The sequence below is a fragment of the Leptinotarsa decemlineata genome, unplaced genomic scaffold (assembly GCF_025532065.1).
Source record: "Leptinotarsa decemlineata unplaced genomic scaffold, Ldec_3_MD MMD2_tig00000035_RagTag_RagTag, whole genome shotgun sequence".
Classification (NCBI taxonomy): domain Eukaryota; kingdom Metazoa; phylum Arthropoda; class Insecta; order Coleoptera; family Chrysomelidae; genus Leptinotarsa; species Leptinotarsa decemlineata.
Genome location: NW_027412540.1, coordinates 18,855,141 through 18,867,907, shown reverse-complemented (window position 1 = coordinate 18,867,907; position 12,767 = coordinate 18,855,141). Strand labels below are relative to the sequence as shown.

At 35.6% G+C, this 12,767-nt stretch overlaps 1 protein-coding gene across 1 annotated transcript in view; it reads left to right on the top strand.

The window, feature by feature from the left end:
* LOC111510462 (prostaglandin reductase 1) overlaps positions 1-12,767 on the top strand; it is a 503,388-nt gene that overhangs the window by 384,848 nt on the left and 105,773 nt on the right. The gene's annotated exons all lie outside the window — the stretch shown is intronic.

Below are 12,767 nucleotides of genomic sequence, written 5' to 3'. Positions count from 1 at the left end.
ATAAAATTTGTAGTTGAATAACTCGAAAAATGTAAAATATAATGGATAAAGTAATTGAAAATTGTTGCAATATGCAATTGCATATTGCATAAGACGTAAAAAGAAAGAATTTGTTAGAAGGTACATTCACTCGCCTCAGAAATTGTAGATGATAGTAATGTTGATGTTCACTCGGCAATACCAGAATTGAATATATCAAAGAAATATCAAGAATAACTATTTTGAAAAGCATATCGACTAATGAAATCTTTGATATCGCGTTCCCCCATTACTTCATTCCGAAGATTCTAACGGCTGATACGGAATGAAAAAATTAACTGGAATAAAAATCAAAGAGCATTAAAACAACAAAAATGGTATTTCCGAAATGAAATCTCAGGGAATAAACGTAGCTATGTCTCATTATTATAGGCAGCTATTCGTAAATTGTATTCAATTCAATGTTTGTTTTCCTCTGTGTAATTTTTGGAAAATTCACATACATTTCGTGAAACTGAACACATTTGATGAATATCACTGATTTTTTTTGTTGTTTTCTGTTTAAAAATATCTATCAAACAAGTTTATAATAATGAATGAATAATTTGCTATTAATATTTTCAAAGTTGGGGTTAGTAGTCATTTGTAACCAACATGTGAAGTTGCGTTACTTTGAATTTTCGCATTTTTATTCTGGGTTATCTTCAGGCTATCTCAAAATTGAAATTGATTTTCAAAGATTAACTCGTGTAGAGAAGGTCAAATATAAGTCAAAACTGTGTTAATTTGACTCGTTTCGGTTCTTCAAAGTATAGTCATGGCTGCTCAGTTACACTATTGTCAGAAAATACTATTTTGGGTCGCCAAAACGACTTCAATTGATAAGTTAAAAGTAACACTCTGACGACACTCTGTTGTTCGTGCGAAGCCGGTTTGGGTTGCTAGTTAGAAATATATACCAGCATGGAAGCTGTTTTTAATGTCAGGGTATAGGAAAAGTATTCAGAGATTTACTGGATGCAACTTCTCTATTTATATTCTTTAAAAGACATTTTTTGTGGAGGGCTCAATAGTTTATACTGTTTTATTTTGGGTTTTATACCACAATCTGAAAAAATCAAAGCTAAATCCATTTATATTCCATTTATATATTTTTATAATATACAAAAGAGAAGGTTTCTTTATTTGGTGATAGTAATAAAAGACGATTAACTACGTATTAGAACGAAACCGAACGGAAAGTGAAAGAAGTTATGTAGAAGTAATTGTATAGAGAGATCGAAATCATACAGTTCACCGAGTTTCCGCACAGAAGGCGAAAATATAAGCAATTATCAATAACAATTTTCAAAATAATGATCAGTTCGAGAACATTCAAAATATCGTACCTCCATTCCCTTTCACTGACTGCACTCAATAAAAGTTGTTGAGGAGCTAGAAAATGGTACCTTCATACAGAAATTTATCATTTGACCCTGAGGCTTGCAAAATGAAATTATATCTTTCTTTATAAAGTTGAAGTTACTTCTCACAGTGAGACCGTTTAAAGAATACTTGTGACGAATAAATATTCAGCTTGACATACAGTTTAAATGAATTTTCGTTTCATTCTCTTTCTCCTACCTTTAAAGCAGAAATAGTGTCTTCACTAGAAACAAAACTTCCCACACAAATCACTACATAATTTTGAAACAAAGTGGCTTTCCCCTATCTGTCCTTATATATGATTAGATCTTTAAAACTACGAAACAGATTTTGATACGGGTTTTTTTAATAGATAAAATGAATCAACAGAAATGCTTATATGTATATAACAAATCAAATCAAAATCTCAAATTACTTTATTAATCCTGTAGAACTTACAAAATTATAGGATAGGTTGAATAGCATTTTGTACATACATAATACTTAAAGTAAAATTGAACCAAAGATACATGAAAAATTGTCATATGCATACAATGATGAACGTATCAACTTCATTCAACTCCAGATACATTAAATTAATGTGATAGAGAAATCAAATTACGGAAGATTGAGAAATTCATCTATGATATAAAATTTATGATCTAATAAAAACCTTTTGAAGGTGGTTTTGAAAACCTGAATTCTGTCAGTAGTTTTCAATGATTTGGGCAGTTTGGTATAAAGTTTCCACCCCAAGTAAGATGGTGAGTTAGCGGTTATATTATATTTGACGGGATTTATGTGAAAATCATTGCACTTTCTTGTATTTACATTATGGTAAAATGAAATGCGATCATATTTCGAAACAGAACTCAGTTTCAATATCAGTTTATTACAATGACTCTTCCAGTTCAGACAATTATCTAGCGTGAATCCCAAAAATTTACATTTATCGGATAAAGAAAGTGTGTTTTCATTCTCATTGATTTTAATATCAAGATTTGAACATATTTTTTGCCTGTGATGAAACCGTACTAATAAAGTTTTTCGAGAGTTGAAATGAAGTAGTTAGCGGCACACCATGAAACCAAATGATTTGACACCGTTTTACAATTTTTTTTCAAAATTGTGTCGTCTTTGTCCGAAATTAGAAGTGATGTGTCATATGCATAAATAACGCACGTATTCTCAGCAACCGCGGCCCCAACATCATTACAACATAAATAATAAATAATAGCGGTCCCAACCAACACTTATCCTTGAGGTACTCCGATTGTCAAAACTTGAGTATTTGAAATATATTTATAATGACTGTTTTCAGATCTATGATTCACCGAAACAAAGTGACTCCTGTTTCTGGCGAAAGACTCTATCCAGTCAAGGCCATTTCCTCTTATTCCTTATGTTTATTCGTTGAGTTTATTCGTTGAGAGAGATAACAGTTCATTTTTGCGCCTACATTGCAAACGCTACCGCTGGCTGAACCTTACGAGATGGATAAAAAATTGTACTACAGTATTGTACACCTTAAAAAGGTCTACAAAAAAGTCTGCGATGGTATATGTCTATATCTCTTAGGGATAACCCACAATAACCATTTTTTATCCTCAAGAAATAATGGCTCACTTACGGAGGGATTTCAATCCTCATTCAATTAATTACTTCAAATACATTGTGCATTTAGCACTTTATGATTAGCAGCGATCAGATGCGTTTATATGTATGTATATTTATGTATATTTAGTATCATTCGGCCCCGCAATTCTGATACTAAATATACATATACTTACGTTTACGCAGTTATTTTTATCAAGTACTTTTCTTGGTTATTCACATTTTGTCTGGTACTGACGATGCCCAATAGGCTGAAACAGCTGTCTACCGGTGGCTCTTAAATTGAAATCAATATGGGAATGATCAAAGAGTACTTATCTATTTATTTTTTATATACAGAGTGTCCCTGGACTTCCTCTTTTCCTCTCGGGAATGTATAGATGGGGTCAAAATATCACCAGTACTTCATATAACTTTTTTTCCTAAAAGTCTTCGTAACCAAGTAACGGGCCCTCGAAGTTACAAAATGAAAAATGTTTTGCTTTGATAACTTTTCAAGTGAATATTCAAAATCATCCAAATTTTGGTAATTGACTAAACAAATGAATTCCGTCGATGAGCTTTCATGCAGGAGTCAGTTGTTTTGCTACAAAGTCAGGAACGGACTACCCCCGATGGTCCACACCCCAAAACTTTGAAATGACAGATATTTTTCAACAAATTAAGGCTACTTGGACAATTTTATGAATAAAAGTACTCGTGTGGAAAGTCGATCGGAGCAACGAGTCTTGATAAAAATGTAGTTTCACTCGACGACATCAAACCCGCTCGTCCACCATTATTTGAAATGAATAATTATCAAAGCAGAAATAATAATGTAATGATAACGTTAATTCAATCAGGGACACCCTGTATATAAATAATATATATATATATATATATATATATATATATATATATATATATATATATATATATATATATATATATGTATGTATATATATATATATATATATATATATATATATATATATATATATATATATATATATATATATATATATATAGTTAATAATAAATATAAATATAATTTGAATTATTAGTATGGATGAACGAGAAAGTACGCTTAGGCCAGCAGGGAAATAATGTTTAGTTTCTTCGACATCTTCATTATTATCATTATTCCGGTGAATTTTTCAGTTGTGAACCATGTTTTTTGTGCTCACTTATTCATTGAAGAGGTATAGTTTTATATAAAAGTAGAAAACAATGTGTAGACGTTAACATGGGTATAAGAATCTTTGATGAATTTACTTTTGATATAATTTGTTCTGAGAATTTTTACAAAAAGATGAATATATTGTTGAAGGGTAGCTGTTAATAGACCAAACAAGTAGCGCACTCTTATTGGATGTAAATATGAAAAACACAGTCGTTTTGAAAATGCTTCTGACCAAGTTTTCAATTCAAACTTCGAAAACAAGTTTTATTATTCGAAGAGGGCCTGACTGATGAGTTGACTGTACTAGTAACGGTCAAAGAGAACAACGTCCTGGATGGTAGGCCGTGAATCTGAAGTGCCAAACGTTTCGTCTACTAGTGCGGCAGACATCCTGAGTGGGGCGTTGACTGCAATAACGAAGGTAGTATCTGGTCCTCGAAGTCAACGTATGCATATACTACTGATTGTGGTTTGCAGCAGTAGCAGACGAAACGTTTGGTATTGGGAGACCACGGCCTACCAGTCCGGATTTTGTTTTTTCAATTGTGACTCCAGCCGTGAAAGTCTATGTTCTTAAATAGTACTAGTAGTATTACGATGAAAAATCACTCATCTATTTTTCATTCACAAGTAGAATAATTACCTATTGCCTATTTTAGTGATCGAATTTCATATATTTTTTGTATATGGAAGAAGAGAAGTAATTTTTGTAAACAGTCATTTCATAATTAATCCAAGTTCAGACCAAAGTACTCTACTACTTCGTTATTTTTCAACCCCCGAAGCACATTTTTTTCATTTTCCTGCCTTTCACGAAGACTACTCCAGGTTATAGAGTATACAAACAAGGAATATGACGAAATACCGCAGTAATGAGTAGAAGAGACAGCTGAACTCAGATCACAGGCGTAGATGAATTATTGTGGGAGGGAAAATTGTCCTTGTTGGACCGATAAATCTAAGAAGTTTATTGAAATTGTGATCTGATATCATAAGTCACAGAACACGTATTTGCCAATAGGATTTATTCGTCAGGATACCTTGAAAAGAGCTAGGTATACATGGGCTGTTCAAAAAATAAGGTAATTATTCAAATTTCGCGGGCTACGTACCTACATTCGATTAGCGATTTTTTATGTTGGTAAACTCGTCGTCGCATTTAATATGACGAGCTTTTTCGGTCTCTGTTGAATTGTCTGCATCAGCTGAGGTCTCCTTTGAATATTTAGTGAGTAGATCTGATATTATTCTGAGCCGATCCCTGCTTTTTTGAAGCAATTCTTCGATTCTCTTCTCGGACGGTTCCTTTATGATGGTTTTCCCGTATGTGTTCCCGGGTGTGTTTTTCCAGTACTCTTCATGTTTCTTATAGACCCATTTCACAATCTGGTTCCATATCACAGATGTTGGTACCCCTACAGCAGAAGTTCGACGATAATTCAATCGAGCTGAAGAGTCAGGTAACTGGGAGCTTTATAAAACTACTCTAACGACATACATCAAGGAAATGAAAAAGCCAAAACGGGAATCTTGGAAGAAGTTCTGTGAGAGTATCTCTGATTTACCTCGCAGCACAAGAATTCACAAGATTCTCTCTAGAAAACTGACTGCTGAAATTGGGTCGCTTAAACGACCCAATGGAACATTCACGACCTCTAGTGAAGAAACGTTAGAGCTTTCGATAGAAAACCATTGTCCTGTAAATCTGACTCTTAATAACAACAGACCTCCCTTCTTCGTGGGCGCTAAATGCACAAAAAAGAACGATAGGGCGGTTGTCAAGAAGGTTATCACAGCACCGGCAGTTGAATGGGCTATCGAATAATATCAGCCCTCCAAATCTCCTGAAGACGATGCTATATTTTCATCTATTCTTCAAAACGGACTGGAAATAATTCAACCTATTCTCATAAAATTGAATAGAGCTAGTCTGGCGTGGAATTATATACCACCCAGTTGGTTGGCAGCAAAGGTGGTATATATACCTAAAGTGGGTCGGAAAGACCCACACCATAAATCAGTACGACCAATCAGCCTTACATCCTTCCTGTTGAAAGGACTTGAGAAGATACTGGACGGACACATCAGATGGGGGTCATTACATGCATCCCCCCCAAAATAAACACCAGTATGCTTATCAAATCGGCAAATTCCTTTAGCATTTAACAACCTTGTGGAAAAAATCTCCCAATCCTTCGACAACAAGGACATTGCGGTTGCTGTATTTCTCTATATTGAAGGAGCATTTGACAATGCACTACCTATATCTATAGGATCACCTCTGGCTAGGAAAGGTAAAGAATCGATCATAACTGGCTGAATATATGCCATGATGGTAAACAGAACTGCAACTACGACTCTTCAAGGTTCAGGTTCACTAGAGGCTGCCCTCTAGTGGGGTACTATCCCCCCTTCTGTGGTCGCTCCATTGATAGTCTGATTGATGCCCTCGACAGAAGAAAAGTATATCTGCAAGCTTATGCAGATGACCTTGTTCTCTTGGCAAGGTCCACGTGGGGAAGAGTAGCTTGTGGTATCCTCCAAAGCATGTTGGACATTGTACACAGTTGGTGCCTGAGGGAGCAGATGTCTGTCAACCCCAGCAAAATTGTAATAAGTCCCTTCACCAGGAGGAGAAAATTGAATGATCTTACGCCACTTTTCCTCGATGGTGAGGCATTCCATTTGAAACGAAGGTGAAATATCTTGGCATTGTCCTTGATAAAAAACTCACCTGGAACGCTCACTTGGAAAAAGTTTCACACAAAGCCAGGCTGTCCCTATGGACATGTCGAAGGATCTGTGGTAAAACTAGGGTTTAAGTCCCAAACATATCCATTGGATTTATGTGATGAATGTCAGACCAATGATCACTTATGGTGTAATTGCCTGGTGGCCGAAGGCTTCACAGAAAACGGCCCAGGCGAAGCTCTCGGGCTTACAGAGACAGACTTGTCTGGTCATCAGTGGTGCCATCAGTACCACACCGTCAGCGGCCATGGGGATCCTTCTAGATCTATCTCCACTCCACATTTTTCTGGAGAGAGAGGCTAGATGGACTGCATATAGACTTGTGCACATTGACAATTGCACAAATCAATATAATGCAGAGTGCAACAGATTGTTGGCTGACACTGGAAGTCACAGCAATCTGAAAATGACCTCTGACTTTTTGCCTCCTACTGTCAACTACGAACTGCATCTCCCGGGAGAAGAAAATATAAGGAGCTGATCGTTGTTGGTTTACAGATGGATCAAAAATACCTTCCGCTTCTGGTGCAAGTGTTTTCAGTCGCAGCCCCAGGACAGAGATGTAAACCTGCCTAGAAACCTATGCGACCGTATTTCAAGCGGAAACTTACGCAATTGAATTGTGTGCGGAGAGATTGGAAGAATCCAACCTCAAACACAAGTCCATAAAAATATTATCGGACAGTCAAGCGGCGTTGAAAGCTCTTAGCTCCTACCGAGCAACGTCTAAATTCGTAGCAAATTGTCAAAAACGACTCTACTCGATAGGAAGACTTAACAGATTGTCTCTGGTCTGGATTTCTGGCCATACTGACCTGGAAGGCAATGAGGCTGCTGACTCCCTTGTAAAGGCTTTAGGCTTCGCCAAACAAACATTGATCACCTGGATGGCAAGAAGATTTATAGACTTCTGGCAGAATCTTCCAAGGTGTGTATTCACCCTTCGAAGCTTGATATCAAACAGTTGTTGGACTACAGTAGGGATGAACTACGATGTCTAGCAGGTTTTCTTACAGGTCACTGTCATTTGAATCATCATATGCAGAGACTCGGACTGACGGACGGCAGTGTGTGTCGCCTCTGTTTGAAAAATGATGAAACAGCAGAGCATATACTTTGTGTCTGCCCCGCTGGGGACCGAATTAGTTTTTTAGAGTTCAGCCATACTCTTATCATCTGACCTGAAAAACCACTCACCATACAAACCAATGGGCTTCGTTAAGAAGCTGGGTTTATTTGGTCGAGTGTGAATAGGTGTCAGCCACAATAAACCTTTGCGGGTTGCGGTCGCGCCAATCGAGCTATTGTCTTTTAGTCAACTACATATATACAGTTGTTTTTTAGCTGATCTCACTATTGCTATCTTGGAAACGGTAAGATCTACAGAATCGATAATATTTGACAAGTCTTCTATTTTGGGGAACTGGAAATAATCTTTCTTCAGATCGAAAATATCAGTTTTTATTTGAAATATTCGTTAAAAACTAGAACTATTGAGTTTAGTTTGTCAAAAAGTCCTGAGGTTATTTCGTTGTCTCTACGTGTAGATATCTTGTGTTAAAATTTCAATCATCCTGTCACTCAACCTCACATACACTAAGTTATTTTGACTGATCTCTCTTCATGGATCTAACGGTTTCTATCACAATATTGTAGTTTCCCTGATAATGATAATAAAGATGTATCGAAAGCTTGGAATCTGTGTTATAAGAGTACACTGTTTTGGTCTGCTGCTAAGTTGTGAACTGTGTTCTTGCTCTTTTGGTTCTCTAACAGAAAATCCGTTTCGAAAGAATGTTAACGTAAGGCTTCCGATAATAGTTTCGTTTACCTCGAGTAATTCAGTTACTGTGTCAGATCACTATTGTTTTTCAGTCTTACTCATTATACCTTTTCTTATTAATGAAGAGCTTCAAGCACTGATTTTCATTATTATATTTGACGATCAGTGAGCCATATAAACTCACATAGAAAGTATCAAACTCTTTTCTGAAACTAACTCAATTCACCAGTAGTTCTGTAAAAATTTCAGTGGTATTTTTATTATTAAATAAGTAAAATTTTGTGGGTTTCACATAGACAGATGGATAGATAATAAGGCATTGGTTCCCAATATACATTTAGGAAAAAATAGTATACTAAAGTACATGCAAAGATACAGGAGTGGTTGCCAAAGTACAAAGTTTTGAGTACATAGAACGAATCCTTTCAGTTTCATGATATTTTACAGATGTTCGTAACGAATGAATTGTCTCATATTTTTCATCATTGCGAGTGGGCAGAACTCAGAGCTGGCATTCTAATATCTGCGTCTTTTCGGGAATTATTAGTATATTCTTTGTTTGTGTATATTTGTTTCACAGATTCCTATTCCCTGACCTGAAAATTCTGGCTCAGACTTATTATCCTGCTGCTACATCAGTTGATTAGAAACTATTGCAAACTATCGCGAAGCTACCTCAACTTTTGTTTAAGAGCACTCGAACATGTATATTGATAAAATAAAATAGACAATATAACAGGGCAGCTTCAGTAGGTTATTTCAAAAGTCACTCAATAAAAAATGCAAATCATAAAATACCCCGCCGACGTAACGCCAATGAGTTAGCTAGAATGAGCGGAAACATGCTGCAGGGCATCGCGGTGCCGATTGTCTGCCTGTCCTGAGGGAGCCGTTTCAAGCGCCCCCGGTGTCCCGGCTGAAGAGCTCTCGGCGGTATGCCAGAGGCGGTCGGAAACAAACTACGTCTTTGTTGATGACGATATCGAGTTGGCGGTTGCCATGGAAATTCATGTCGATGAAAATTTGAAAATTGTTTTCCTTTTCAATTTTTAAAATCTACAGACTGATCACAATCAAAAACGCATTTTCGGTAACTTTCTTATTTTTGGAGAATCAACATACAAGAAATGGAAGAAAATGAGTAACAACTTTTTTTCAACACGCTTTTATTAGCTTCACCTGTATGTATGTATGTTTGTTTGTTTGTTTGTTTGTTTGTAACTCTCAAGCTCGGGATCTGTATCTGACAGAATTATCGACATTATTGCTTGATCTATTCGCGGGCAGATGGTGCTGTACCTAACCTCATTGATATATCGACATTATTGCTTGATCTATTCGCCGCGGGCAGATAGCGCTGTACTTAACCTCCTTGATATAATTCGATCTCACTTTACATGTATTTCTTCATTTAAAAAAATATTTTTTAATAACACGCGTGCCTGCTGCCTTGGGCTTAGTAGCTGATTTTCAGGCTCCCTCTCCGGAATCGGAAAATATCAATGGTAATTTTTCTAAACAATTCACGGCTGATTGATCCCAAAGTTCAGATAAAATAAATATAGTTTAAAAAGACTAAAAAGACGCTTTTATAGCCTAACAAACTAAAAAATGAAAAGTAAATATAGTTTACAAAACTAAAAAACACGCTGTTAAAGAACATCGAACTGAAAAGTTACAATATTTTTTTAATATAAGCTTAAAACAATTACGAACGAATAATTCTAGTATTATTGTGGAAAAACGTTGGCGCTTTGTGCCATATTTTTTGTATATCAAGCGTCCGTCGCTTTTTTCACAATAATACTGATATTTTTCGTTCATTATTATTTTAAAGAATATTATTTATAACTTTTTAGTTCGATGTTCTTTAAAGGCGTGTTTTTTAGTTTTTCAAACTATATTTATACTATTCGAAAGTCAGTATTTATTATTTTTTCTGATACCAAATGATATTGAAATTATAAAACTTATGGACTCCTTTTGTAAAATTAAAAATAAGAGTGTTGATTTAAGATACTATTTCTGAAAAAACAATATCAATCCATCCCAAATCCCAACGTAGATTCAGCATTCAAACACATAATTTTGTACTTTACATCATGACCAATAACCTGCAATGAGGAATGTTCCTCCTGACGAAAATCAAGTAGTTTTCATAAAAGAGCTCCAAAACAACGCATTTTAAACTCATCATTTCAACCTTTTTCTTTAAAACAATATTTAAATACTCAAAAAAGAGGAATGAAATAATGCATTCAACATTCAAACGGATTCGTTTCTATTTCACCATTTAGCAACATCGGTTATAGCTAATAAAGGACAATGAATCTGTTACCTGTATGAGACAAACAAAGATGACATATTTCAGAGACGTGCTCTTCTGTTTACTAATGTTCCGAGTTCCGAGACATTCTGTGACATATGACATTTTGTGCACCTAACCTATCTTCCTCTATATAAATAAATAACAAAACAACCGTTGTTTATGTGGCTTGTGGAGGTGGTATTGAACTGTAACTTATATTTTGGCTTAATTTTTGATTTATAAAGATAATTTTCATTTTTTAAAGTAGAATATCTAGGTACGTGTAAATTATTTCAACTTGATACAGGCGCTGTTGCCAATATGTGAATTAGAAACAAATCACTTTGAAAATTAAAACCCAACATTTGAAACATCAATTTGAATACTTTTCGAAGTGAATTTGACAAACTCATGAGTTAAATCAACTTTATTTTGTTCAAACTTGCATTTGCGTAATCTCCCAAATTGAGGAACATTCCCCATTATCAACGCAACTCCTCAAAAATGCACTAATTATATGAAAAACTGGTCAAGAAGCACAAATTTCAACTTGTCCTTCTTGAAAACCAAGTGCCTCTCCTCACAGAAGAATGAAACAGAAAGGCCGGTTTTGAACCTTCATAACCACTCTATGGAATGTGTTGACGAACATGAATTCTTGGCTACAATGCTCAACAGAAAGCTTCGATGAGATGCACAAATCTGGTATTTGACAGTATCGTGCCAGAATGGACTCAACTTGGTGAATTCAGTAGCAAGACAACATGAGGGTACTGATTGTGTAACAGAATAACCAGAACCTTCATGATAAAAAGTTGATTACGAATCAATCATTTAGGAAACTGCTATAAAGTCACTATTCAAACAGATCCAAGAATCGTACCCGGATCCTAAATAACAGGTCCTGTAGAAACCCTTCATATAAAAGCTGATGAACCTCCTCTGTTGAAGCAGCCCTAAGGCTCGTACTCAGATCCTACAGAACAGGTCCTGTAGAAAGCCTTTATATAAAAGCTGATGAACTTCCTTCAAATATTTAGAGGCAGTTCCTCACTCTGTCCTAGTGTATCTTTTGAAGGGAATTCCAACAAAATACAACCATACATCAAACACCTCATCAAGCACAGACGTGATCTTTTTCAACTCCTTCAATCACCACCATGGATAACAAAACCACCACCGCAACTTATATCTCACCAAAAATTCAAAATCCTCAACATTCAGATTGAGTACACAGACAGTATATAAATCTTGGCTAATGATTCAACGGCGGCAAAAAAATCAGAGCTTCTTTCATCACCGACTCGACCAAACTTATAGCCTACCATATGTTTACACAACATATACTGGAGAATTTTTATGATAGTGAAAGTTATTCCATAGCAAACTAGGAAAAACGGTTATACTCACTGCTTCCCTCAGTTCAATACATGGCATCTCTCATACCCTACGCAACCGAAAGTATAACGCATGAAATCAGATACATTGAACAAATAAGATAAGGACTTGGAAATTGTATCGTTATAATTGTCGTAAACGGAATAACAGATATTATGTTGAAAAGCATCTACTACACCGAGTGCAGAGAACTTTCTAGAAATATCCTCAAAAACACCATTAACATATATTCGAGGAAACTACGACGTATCAGCTGACAAAACACCAACGATAAATTACACCTCATAACGAAATAAATTGAAGATCATCTCCTCAAGATTACACATAGATCACAGTAAAATAACTCACCATCATCTTCCTATCAAAGA